Source organism: Gossypium raimondii, chromosome 8 (assembly GCF_025698545.1).
Source record: "Gossypium raimondii isolate GPD5lz chromosome 8, ASM2569854v1, whole genome shotgun sequence".
Taxonomy (NCBI): domain Eukaryota; kingdom Viridiplantae; phylum Streptophyta; class Magnoliopsida; order Malvales; family Malvaceae; genus Gossypium; species Gossypium raimondii.
Genome location: NC_068572.1, coordinates 43,087,241 through 43,100,388, shown reverse-complemented (window position 1 = coordinate 43,100,388; position 13,148 = coordinate 43,087,241). Strand labels below are relative to the sequence as shown.

General features: G+C 32.7%; 1 non-coding gene across 1 annotated transcript; it reads left to right on the top strand.

The window, feature by feature from the left end:
- Positions 1–652: 652 nt before the first annotated feature.
- On the top strand, positions 653–759 carry LOC128032128 (small nucleolar RNA R71). Its single transcript, XR_008188258.1, has one exon. It is a non-coding gene; the product is annotated as a small nucleolar RNA R71 (small nucleolar RNA).
- Positions 760–13,148: the final 12,389 nt, after the last annotated feature.

Here is a 13,148-nt window from a genome sequence, read left to right as displayed (position 1 = left end):
GATTATTTTCAGTATTGCTTGGAATGTTGGTGCCAATTTTCCTTTTAATGTCTCCCATCATACTCATCAATTGGCTCATCTGATCTTCCAGTTTAGTCAATATTTTTGGCTAAATTGGTGCACTCAAACTACACCTACTTTACATCTATCCTCATTGACTCAATTCCCCCTTTGATTTAATCCAAACATTGACCACATAAAATATGGTCATTTGGGTTGGCCCTTTCTTGAGGTTTCTGTAAATAAGGAGGTTGATAGTATTTTTAACCTAATTCGAAGTATTAGCTCATCCTTGATTTCCACCCCTATTCCTTATGTAATTCACATCCTCGGTAGGATTACTGATGATCAAAGTGGTTTGTTCACTCCATATATAGATGTTGAACTATTCTCAGACTTTATATGATTGATTCTGTCCACTAGCTATTGATATATGTCATCCTTATGGACAACCTTTACCGTAGATGGTCTATGGCCATATGTGTATCATTCAATTACACACTGGCAGGAGTTCATCACTATTATTTCTGCTAATTCGTATGCACCCTCATATGTTCAGTTCATTAAGGCACCTCTTATGACTCCATCCAATCTTAACCTTGAGTGCACATCCAACCCATTGTAAAAAATTTACAATCGTAACCACTCAGGCAATCTATGGTGTGGGCATTTCTAAATCCTTGTTTTAAAACATTCTCATGCTTCGTGAAAACTTTCTCATTCTGATTGTTGAAACATAGAAATTTCCTTTCTTAGCAGGACAGTCTTGGTAATGTGGAAGAACTTTTGTAGGAATTCTCCTGTGAGTTTGTCCCATGTCATGATTGATCTTGGTGCTTGGAAATTTAACCAAGAAAATATGTTATCAGTTAATGAGAAGGGGAACAACCTAAGACAAATAGCATCATTAGTGACCCAATTATACTTGAAGGTATGACAAAGCTAGGGGAATCGCTTTAGATGCTAACTCAGGCCTTCTGTCATCGTTCCTCAAAATTGCAAATTATTTTGGATCATCTGGATCATAGTTGGCCTGATCTCAAAATTATTGGCCATGATGGCTAGCCTAGTTATACTCTCTTGAACCATATCCATATTCAATAGCACATATTCCCTCACAGCCCTTTCGTTACACACCATGATATTGTTACAGGTAGCTGTGATGGAAGTGGTGGGTCTTGTAGGTTGTTATTGTTAGGCTTGTCGGATAGTGGATTCTCACGTGGTGGTAAATTACCTCTAGGAGGTAGTTGATTCTACATTGGTTGTTGATGCTGGTGCTACTGCTTCCAATGATTCCTTCAGATTATTCTTTATGGATCTGTGACTGGATCTATAGGTGTTCCCTTACTACAAGTCATAAACTAAACCTAAAGAGAAAAGATTTGAAAGAATAATAAAATTGTAACTATAATCTAAAAGTTTCCTAATTATTGAACAATTAAAATTAAATCAGTAACGTTGCCTCCCCAACAACGGCGCCAACAACTTGACCACCTCTGGACGTACCAACGTCTAGGGTAGAAATCCTACACAAAATATATTAAAAGGCGATGCCCGTAAGTATACGGGTCTGGTTGTAATGTAGTTACAATGAAGTAGATGAGTACTTTAAGGATCATACCCAAGGGATGCGAACACAATTAATTCTAACCTAAGCATAAAAAAATCTAATTAGTACTTTAAATGAATTATATTACAATGATATAAAAAGAAAGGTTTTGGTGATATATACTAATAATAATAATGAAGAAAGAAATATATCAGTAGAAATCAAATAATAAAATATATCAAATATGGGCATAGATGATTAGCTTGTTTCGGTAAACATAATCAGCTGTCACTTTAAGTTTTCTTGTTCAATCAACTAATCAATAACCTAGTAGAATCTTCTGATCTTCCACTAGAATAACGAGCCGAAAATAACTAGTTATCTCTCGACCTCACAATCCAAATTGTTTCATGGTTAAGGTATTCATGGATATGCCATACCAAATTTGGGTTAATTCCCACCTTAATGACTTTCTAGGGTTGTCAAGCCTAGGGTTTAGATTCTTCCTTTCCTAAATAGTTGATCCGCTAGGAGAACCTTGCAAAACAGTTAATTAATCATACCTTTACTTGCTAACCCCTCATAAACAATATAAACTTGATAGAATGAGTAAAAATGAATAATAATTCAAGAGTATAAAGTTTAGAAAAAGTCTTATTTGTATTAGAATTGAATGCAGAATCCTCACAGTATTTGATTATGTTTCATAAATCTAATTTCTTGCACAAGAACAAATAACAAAATCGAAATAAACCTAAAGCCTAAGAAAAAAGAAAAATAAAAGACTAAATCTAAGAATAAATTTATACAATACGAAAGTTGTGCATAACATGTGTTAAATGAGTCTATTTATAGACTTTAGAATTGTCGTCATCCTGAACCCTAGGTTAGCTACTGTCCTCATGTTTAACGTTTGGTTGTGCGGACTAAAATGCCCCTGGATTGTAATTATTTCATATACAGAGGTGACGTCGCGACACACCAGGTCCTGTGTTGCGACATTGAGGGCTGAATGGTCATCTTCAGGGTATCTTCAGGGGTGTGTCATGACATCCTCAGCTGTGTCACAACATCGAAGGCAGTCTTTAGATTCTTCTATTCTGCTCCCTATGTTGCGACATTCAATGCTCCGTGTTGCAACACAACGATTAGTATCAAGTTAGCACACCTTCTAGTTGTCTCATTTACGTTCACAAAGTATATTAGCTCACCTTTAGGCCTTATTCGGTCCCTAAGGTCAATAAAAGACTTAAAGTACACATTTTAATGAATTTAACTCAAGTTGAAAAAACATAATTAAAACTTCACCAATATTCTTGTATCCAAGCTCATAAAATGAGAAAACTAATTTCATCTGTTACACCGAATTATGACAGATTAGCTACATTAGCCACCGATGTCACTCTCCATTAACTCCCAACCTAACCTCTAACACACCACTTTCTTGTAACAATAATGTGCTAAATAAAATAACATCAACATAATTATTTCCAAACACAGACTGTCATCATGCGAGCTTACAAAACATTAAAGGAATGGTTCGCATATCAAAAAATAGAAAGAATTAAGAGTTCAATACTTCGAATAACGTAAGCTCAGTTAGTAGCATTCAACATGAGTTCGCACACACAAAGATTTCACACAACAACATAGGTTTGCAAACAAACAAACTTCGCAACAAAAGGTATCATACATGCATGCATGGGTTTTCATACTTTAATAGGGTTCATATACATACATGGATCACAAAAAATGATACTTAGTAATAGATCTAACTCGTATATTTTAATAGAAAATCAACTTAACACTCATGCATGAAAAACATCAATTTTCTCCATAACAAAAGATAATCTAATATTCTAAGTCATGGTTTGCAAAAATAGAATAACTAAAACTTTAAAGGAAACTATTTGGATAATAAAATCAAAATATAATAAGTCTAACGTCCTCATAAGATAAGCCCCATCACCTATGTTCCCAGGTTCGCCAATAACTAGTTAGGAGTGAGCCTCACCAAGTCACCTACCTCACCACTTCTATCTGTGACCTACTTACCTGCGAAGTAAGAAAAGAGTGGGTGAGTTCATTAAGAACTTAGTAAATAATCAGGAATCAACAAGGTATGCTTAAAAACTGAGCTTTTAAAAAAAAGAATTAGTCATAATATCATTTCGCGTACTGGGTTTGGGGGTAGGGTTGCGAGACCCAGTTCGTAGATCCCTTCAAAAACATAAGTTTGTAAAACAATTTTGCATGTGTTACTGAAAATCATACTTAAAAACTTAGCTTCTGATTTCTAGAAGCATAACTCATTTAGCATGAAATAATGCTTAAATACTTATCTTATCAAAATGGCTGAGAAACATAAAATATGTTCTTGCAGTTAACGCACTTATTAGAACGATTGAGAAACATAAAATATGTTCCAACACTTAACACACTTATCAAAATGGCTAAGGTACATAAGGTATGCTCTCACACCTAACACGCTTGTCAGAATGGTTGAGGAACATAAGATACTTTCAAGCCCACACTTATCTTAATCTCGTTGGATATGCGGTTCTCCTTATAACACCTCAGAATGACTCAAAGAGTCCTTATAACATGTCTCATAAGTGCAACGTGAAGCAATACACTCTCCTGTACACCAACATGTCCTAATGAATGGAGAATAGCTCGACATTCCCTTATCTCTCCACATGTCCTAAGGCCTCAATGCCCAAATCAAAGAAACAGAGAGGTGAGTACTCACAATCCTTTGGTATGCTAATATATCTAACATGGCTCACAAATAAGCACACAGAGAGACTTATTACAGAGAGCTCGCATATGGAACTTACTTATCACAAAAAGTTTACATAGGGAGCTTGCTTGAAATTAAACACTTATAAAAAGCTCACACAAACGCTCGTAAAAAACACAGTTTATAAAATCATTTTAAAAAAAAACTTAAAAACAACGGCTCGCTTAGGAGCTCGCATAAAACATATCCTTAAAACACAACCTAAAATATGTTTCGAAACTAGAGTCTCAAAACTTGAAAATAGGGTTTTGTCAAAAATTACTTTTAGAACTTAGTTTAAAAAAATGAAGTTCTTGAGACCATCACAGTTAGCACACAAGATATGAACCTTAAACATTCATACTGAAAATCATGATAGTGAACATACTTAAGAAAAATCCCATATCATTCATCAAAAATCTGAGAAACTAAAAAAACTTGGCTTTTCCTTTATCCTTGTTGGTGGACGGTTCGGCTAGTTCGCAATATAAACAAACACAAAAATTTCTTAAACAGATCATACTTATAGCATTCACATATGCAATCGATCCCAGCTTTTGGGACAACCACCTAACAGGACAAAGGCTGACCTTGGATGTTACGAACTTGACTTAGAACAGAGACTTAACAACAACATATTCAATGAGGGAGTTCTCATGAATTAAGGGTCGTATTTATAGACTTAAGTGTCTTGGAAATCTTAGGATACCCTACTTGACTTAGGAAAGGTATTACTTGCACATAAAGTATTCCTAGATACGCCATTTCTTTACTTCCTAATTTGAGTCTGACTCAATCTTTGATAAGCAAACCCCAAGTTCACAACTTACCTGGCAAAATCTAGCTCGCCAAACATACTAGCGAACACACTTGTAATAAATTTGGTGAACCACTTACTGCATCTTTTTACGCATACTATTATGTTGAAACAATGGTGAACAATTTATTGATACACTTTTGGAATACTCCCTCTTTGGCAAACTCCCCAGTTCGCCAAAGTACTAGCAAACCGTTACCTGCAATGCCAAAACTTCCAGGTCCGATCTCGGGATGTTACATGCCCTATGGGTTTATCCCTTCCAATAAGTCTACAAGTTTGCACACTGAGTTGGAGTCCATAGAATCCATCTCAGCTTTCATAGTTATTTCCTAAAGCTTGGATTCAACACTCTGCATCAGTTCATCATATGTGAGTGGATCATCATCTTCCTTTTGGGTAGACTTAATGTTAAAAACACTTTTGCCAAATTGGAAGAACTTAGGCCTACGAGAAACTCTCTTACTATGATAAAGCACCCTATCTTCCGGGTAAATTAAAGAAATGTGTCATTTTATTATAAAAATTAAGAACCTAAGCTATTTTTTAAAATTTACTAGTATATGTTCTTTTTGGATAGAGAAACTGAAAGTGCGTCCTATAGGGCGTGTCTTCACTGAAAACACGTCCTACAAGGCATGTCTTCCTTGAAAATTTTCTTACAGGGTGCGTTTTCACGATCGTATAAGTGAAAATAGGTCCTAAAAGGCACACTTTCAGTCATGCCAGCTGAAAACGTGCCCTATAGGATGCGTTTTCACTTAAAACTAGCAACTTAGCTCCTTTGGTCAGATGGTTAAATGTTTGTGCTTTGTTTTTTAGTCCCGTGTTGGATTCCTCTCCTACTTACATTTGTATTTTTTTATTTCATGTTGTTTCAAGCTTTTTTTTATTTTTAATTAATATTTTTAATATATTAGCTCTTTGGTTAGATGGTTAGATAATTGTGATTTCATCTTTGAGTTTTAGGTTCAAATATTTTTATAAGCATTTTAATATGTAATTTTTATTTCATGTTGTTTCAAGCTTTTTATTTTTAATTAATGTTTATAATTAATAAATATATTATTTTCAAATTTTTAATTCATCCTTTTAATTAATAAATCTTTTATTTATAAAATCAAATAATTATTGCAAATATAATTATTTTTAGTAAATATAATATTTATATGTGTAATATTTATTTTTCAATCCATATTAGAAATCACCATATCCAAAATATAGGTGGAGAAAATAAATATTTGACATATAAATATTTTATATAAAGAAAATATATCGAAAGAATTAGTTGATGTTTTTAAAAACTAATTATATATTTATTATTTGATTTTATATAAAAGATTTATTAATTAAAAACCTTGAAATAATATATTTATTAATTTTAAACATTAATTAAAAATTGAAAGACAAAAAGCTTGAAACAACAAGAAATAAAAATACAATTAAAATGCTTATAAAAGGAATTAAACTTGGGACCTAATGATGAAACTACAATTATCTAACCATCTAACCAAAAGAGATGATATGTTAAAAATATAAAAAGCTTGAAATAACATGAAATTAAAAATAAAAATGTGTTTACAATATGAATTGAACCCGAGAGACAAGGATAAAAACCCTAATATTTAACCATCTAACCAAAAGAGTTGAGTTATCAATTTTTAGTGAAAACACGTCCAATAAGACGTATTTTCAGTTGACGTGGTTGAAAGCGTGCCTGGTAAGACGCGTTTTCACTAAAATGACAATAAAAATGTGCCCTATAGGATATGTTTTCAGTGAAGACGCGCCCTACAAGACTCGTTTTCACTCTATCTCTCCAAAACCAACATATATTGGTAAAATAAAAAACAGCCTAGTTTCTTAAATTTTATAGAACAATGACTTATTTCTTTAATTTACCGCTATGTTGTTGATCATTTGCAAGTCTACTTTTAAGAGTTGGTTCTTGAATCATTTCTATAGGGTTTTGTATAGTTCTCGAAAGTTCCTCGTGTACCTCTTTACTCTGAGGTTTGAAGTCATTCATGTAACTTTCTTCAAGGAAAATAGCATGAGTTGACACTATAACAATTTTCTCTTTCAGGTTATAAAACAAACCACCCTTTGTTCCCTTTGGATATCCTACAAACATTAAGTAGAGCTTCATGGAAAGATACTTAACTAGAAGTTCTTGAGTGTATAACCATCAACTTAAAACTTATCACATCATGTACCACAAATGATTCATCGTGGGATAATCTCACCGAGTGACATATTGTGACTAGTTGTCCTATTTGAAGAAAAAAACTTATTGTTATATTGCATGATAATACTTAGAACAAGGCCAACCAACTATCATACAATTACAAGATGATTTTTCTTACTTTTAAGAAATCTACATTGCAATCCTCTCGTGGGGTCGTTAAATTGTCATGTCATCATAGGAGACCATTGATAGAGGCTGTAAGTACTGTTTAAGGGCTTTCCCTCACTCAACATTTTTAAAAACATGTAAGGTTTTTAATTTCCAATTTCAATCTTGAATGATTTATGAATGCATGACATTCTTTTAAGATTAAAAAAAGTTATTTTTTCACAAATTGTGTCAATGACCTCTCTCATACAACCTTTACTAGTGTTTATGTTTAGATAGAAGAAGCATCATATCCCTCTTGAAGGCTGCCCAAAAGGGTTAGCTCTTCTAAATCTTAAGGGGAGAAGTTGACTATGCCACTATTGAGATTCAAAAACTTGTTGGCAAGAAAGGAAGTTTGTTTGAACAGATTTGTGACATTACGAAAAAAAAACCATGGTGAGCGAAACAACTTTTTCCTTTTAACAAAAAGGGTTTGTGTATATGATGTTGATGAATGGAGAAGAGCTTGGTGTGGTTGCTGCTTATGGTTTTTATTGCTATGTTTTTTTAAGAAATTAATTTGTGCCCTTTTATAGGCAGTGTTGATGTATTAAACATATTTGAACATCCTTTAGTTATGAGTTATTTGTGACTATTTATCTCATATTTTTTATGGCGTGATGATAGGGGGAGTTTTGATCATTTTGTTAGAATTGAGTGACCCGAATCCTTATTAAAATAAAATACAGTGATAAAATAAAATAAAAGTAAAATCTATATAGAACTACACTTCTTTTATTTCATTTTAGAATAAGGTTTTTAAACCTTATTAAACTCCATCTATTTGATATTGATTAGAATAAGGTGTTTCAATCTTACTACACTCCTATTAGAATATGGTTTTACAAGCCTATAAATAGACATAGTCTACTCCTATTGAAATCATTCAAATTCGACATAGTGAATTATCTTCTCATTTGCTCGTGGTTTTTTTCTCGAAAGGGTTTCCACTTAAAAATCTGTGTGTTCTTTATTTTTCTTTCTCTTTTTTTTGCGATACATTATCATTATTAACGTTCTATTTTTCACAAATTGGTATCAGAGCTTTAGGGTTATTCATCTCAATCACGGTAACGGCGTCTTTGAAGTATGAAATTTCGTTGTTGCAATACTAGATTCACGTTGTGGCAGATAAAGATGCACTCAATTCTTGCGCAAATGGACTTCGAGGATGCCCTGCTAGGGATAGATAAGATGTCTTTGAGATTGACGGAGAAAGAGAAGAAGCATAAGGATCGAAAGGTGTTAGCACAGTTACATGTACATTTGTCTAATGAAATTTTGCAAGATATGATGAAGGAGAAGACTGCCGCTGCATTATGAAAGAGGTTGGAACAAATATGTATGTCGAGAACTCTAACCATCAATTTGCATATGAAGGAGCATATTTATGCTCATCGTTTGGAGGAAGGTGCATTTGTGCACGAACACTTAACAGTGTTTAAAGAAATTCTCTCAAACTTGGAGGCCATGGAGGTTCAATATGATAAGGAAGATCTAGGGTTCATTCTACTTTGTTCGTTGCCTCTATCTTATTCAAACTTTAGAGACGCGATTTTATATAGCCGCAAGTCTCTCACAGTTGATGAGATTTATGATTCTTTGATCTCGTATGGTAAGATGAAGTTGATGTTGTAGAAGACTACAGCGATGGTGAACTTCTAGCCGCTTCTATCAATAATTTTAAAGTGAGAGAGGAGTGGATCCTTGATTCGAGCTGCACCTTCCACATAAGTCCCAATCTGGATTGGTTTACAACTTACAAAATAGTGTCTGAAGGTGTTGTTTTGATGGGAAATAATGCTTCATGTAAAATTGCAGGTGTTGGAACGATTAAAGTTAAGATGTTTGATGGAGTTGTCAGAACACTTAGTGACGTGCAACATGTTCTAGAATTGAAGAGAAATTTAATTTTGTTGAGTACCCTTGATTCAAAAGGGTATAAATACACAGCGAAAAGTAGGGTTTTGAAAATTTCCAAAGGTTCCCTCGTTGTGATGAAAGGGCAGAGAAAGACTGCCAAGTTATATGTTTTGCAGGGTTCTACTGTTACTAGTGATGCAGCTGTCGCTTCCTCTTCCTTGTCAAATGATGATGTTACTTGACTTTGACATATGCACCTAGGGCATATGAGTGAGAATGGCATGGCAGGATTGAGCAAAAGAGGACTTATTGATCGGTAAGAAATTTTCAAATTGAAGTTTTGTGAGCACTACATTTTTGGGAAACAAAAGAGAGATCGATTCACTAGAGGAATCCATAACACGAAGGGAACGTTGGAGTATATTCATTTTGATCTGTGAAGGTCATCCAGAGTGCCTTCGAGAGGTGGAGCTAATTATATGCTTTCCAAAAAAGTTTGGGCGTTCTTCCTGAAGTATAAAAGTAATGTGTTTTTCGCATTTAAGTCTTGGAAAAAAATGATTAAAAAATAGATGGGAAAAAAAATAAAACACCTCCCCACAAAAAATGGCTTAGAGTTCTGTTCTGATGAGTTTAATGAACTATGTAAGTCAGAAGGGATCATGAGACACTTGACAGTTCATCGTACTCTACAACAAAATTGTGTTGTAGAATGAATGAACAGAATGGTCATGGAGAAAGTTCGATGTATGTTGTCGAAGTCATACTCTACAACAAAATTTACTGAAGTCATTTTGGGTCGAAGTAGGCTCTACTGCATGTTTTATGATCAACAGATCTCCATCCATTGCCATTGAGAAAAAGACTCCACAAGAGGTATAGTCTGGTAATCCTACTAATTATTCTTATTTAAAGATCTTTGGGTGTCCTGCGTATGTTCATGTTGATAATGGAAAATTGGAACCTAGATCCATTAAATGTGTTTTTCTTGGTTATAAAGTTGGTGTAAAAGGATATAAGTTATGGTCTCCTGAAAATAGAAAAGTTGTGATTAGCAAAGATATTGTTTTTGATGAAATTGCTATGCTACCTAACTTATCTCTTAAATACTCTTCTAATAAAGAACATCAAAAGTAGGTGAAGCATCAGATTAATCTAGAATCTACAACAGATTTGACTAATCAAGCCAGTACATAAATTCATAATAGAGTTGCTTCTTCACCATAATACTCTAGAAAAAAAATTAAACCTCTAAAGAAGTATGCCGAGGATGATCTAGTTGCTTATGCTTTAAATGTGGCTGTAGATATAGATGCAAACCAAAAGCCATCAAAATATTTCAAGGCGGTTAGCTGTGAAGACTAAAAAAATGGATGTTTGCTATGCAAGAGGAGATGGAATCACTCCATAAAAACAAAACATGGGATCTTACGAAACTTCCTAAAAGAAAAACAAGTTTTTTTGTAAATGGGTGTTTAAAAAGAAAGAAGAGACTCCAGGAGTTAAAGAACCTAGATATAAAGCAAGGCTTGTTGCAAAGTGTTACAGTCAAATTCAAGGAGAGAACTTCACAGATGTGTTCTCCCCAGTTGTGAAGCATAGTTCGATTCGAGCTTTACTTGGTATTGTGGCCATGCATGATTTGGAGATTAAGTAGCTAGATGTAAAAACTACATTTTTGCATAGAGAACTTGAGGAGGATATTTATATGTAACAACCAGAGGGTTTTACAGTCTAAGAAAAAGATGACTATGATTACTTGCTGAAAAATTCGCTTTACGGTTTAAAACAGTCACCAAGATAGTGATACAAGAGGTTTGATTCCTTTATGACTTCTCATATTTCAAAATAAGTAGCTTTAACAGTTTTGTTTACTTTAAGAAAAAAATGATGGTTCTTTTGTGTATCTACTCATTTATGTTGATGACATGTTGATAGCAGTGAAAGATAAAGGAGATATAAGAAAGATCAAAGCCCAACTAAGTGAAGAATTTGATATGAAAGATTTGGGACCAGCAAAGAAGATACTCGGTATGGAGATTCTCAGAGATAGAAAAGCAAGTAAATTGTACCTAAGTCATAAGGGGTACATTAAGAAAGTTCTTTGCAGCTTTAATATGCAGAGTGCTAAACCTATTAGTGCTCCTTTAGTAGCCCATTTCAGGCTTTCATCAGCTTTGTCTCCACAATCAGATGATGAGATTGAGTACATGTCACATGTTTCATATTTTAGTGTAGTGGGATCTCTCATGTATGCTATGGTTTGTTCACGTCCAGATTTATTATATCCAATCAATGCAGTTAGCAGATATATGGTGAATCATCGGTAAAGAAAACTGGAAAACAGTTTAGTGGGTTTTGTAATAGCCCAATTTAGCCCAGGCTCACAAAAAAATAATAAACCCAAAATAATAAACAAAGTCCAAGTCCAGTCCAAAATTGTATCATTTGGCCCGATCAGAATGACCCATTACATGAAAAAGGATATGCAATCTTAGATATGATATGCAATCTTAGATAAGATATGCAATCTTAGAAAATAAGATTTTGTAACCTTAGAGATTTAATTTGTAGATACCCTTTAAATTTTAGCCATTGATGTAACTGATCTATACTGTTGGATTTGAGGAGACTCAACTATAAAAAGAGACCTCCCCCTTCATTGTAAAACACTAGAGTTTGGAGCAATAATAATTCTTAAAAGCATTCACTCAAACTTCTCCTTCTCTTGCGTTCTTATTTTCTGTGGCTTGTTCTTATTTTGTTTTTCATTCATCTTCGTTTCTTTTTAAGTTGCTTTCATTTGAGTTGGATTTTGGTGGAGGAATTTCGTTGAATCTTCATACTGTGGGAGTAAGGCTGACTTAAGCGTTTTTTTTTTAACCTTTTTTATTTATCCATTTAATTGTTTAATCATTAATTATTCTCTTACGTTTATTCGTTTATTTATCCATCAACTTTCTTATTTACATATCGTTCATTCATTTAACCATTCTTATCATTCTTTTTTTGTCCATTAATTATATACTTTTTTAATATTATGTCACACGTGTTGTTTAATTTTTAAAACTCGTGTTATACATCATCCATTATAAATGTTTGATTATTTGCTTTAAATTTTTTTCCATATATTATCAATTGCAATGTATTTTTATACTATCTATTTTTTCCATATTTTGGCCCTCGGTTTTGTTTTATTCTCATTTTTTCCTTTTAATTGCATTCTAAATTCAATTTAATCCTCACTAGTTTGATTTAATTTGCTTGTGTTTTATTTATTTATGTATTAATTATTATGTTTTTTTAAATTTTAAATCGATATTATTTGAATGTTTATACTTATTATTATTAAATTAATCATTAATATTATCTAAGTGTATTGTATATTATTATTTTAGATTTATCATGTTTTATTATTTGTAATTTATCAATATTATTATTTTAAATTCACTGTTAACATTATTTTAAATTTACCATGTATATCTATTTCAAATTTATCATTAATATTTTTAAATTTATTATAAACTATTATTTTGGATTTATCACGTATGATTATTCGAATTATCATCAAAATTTTTAAATTTTATATGTATTATTATTCCAAATTTATTATATATTATTTATTGTAAATTACCCAATTCATTTCAAATTTTAGATATTATTTGTATTAAATTGTACATTCAGATATATTATTTTTAATTCATGTATTGTTTTAAACTTCATCCATATACATACT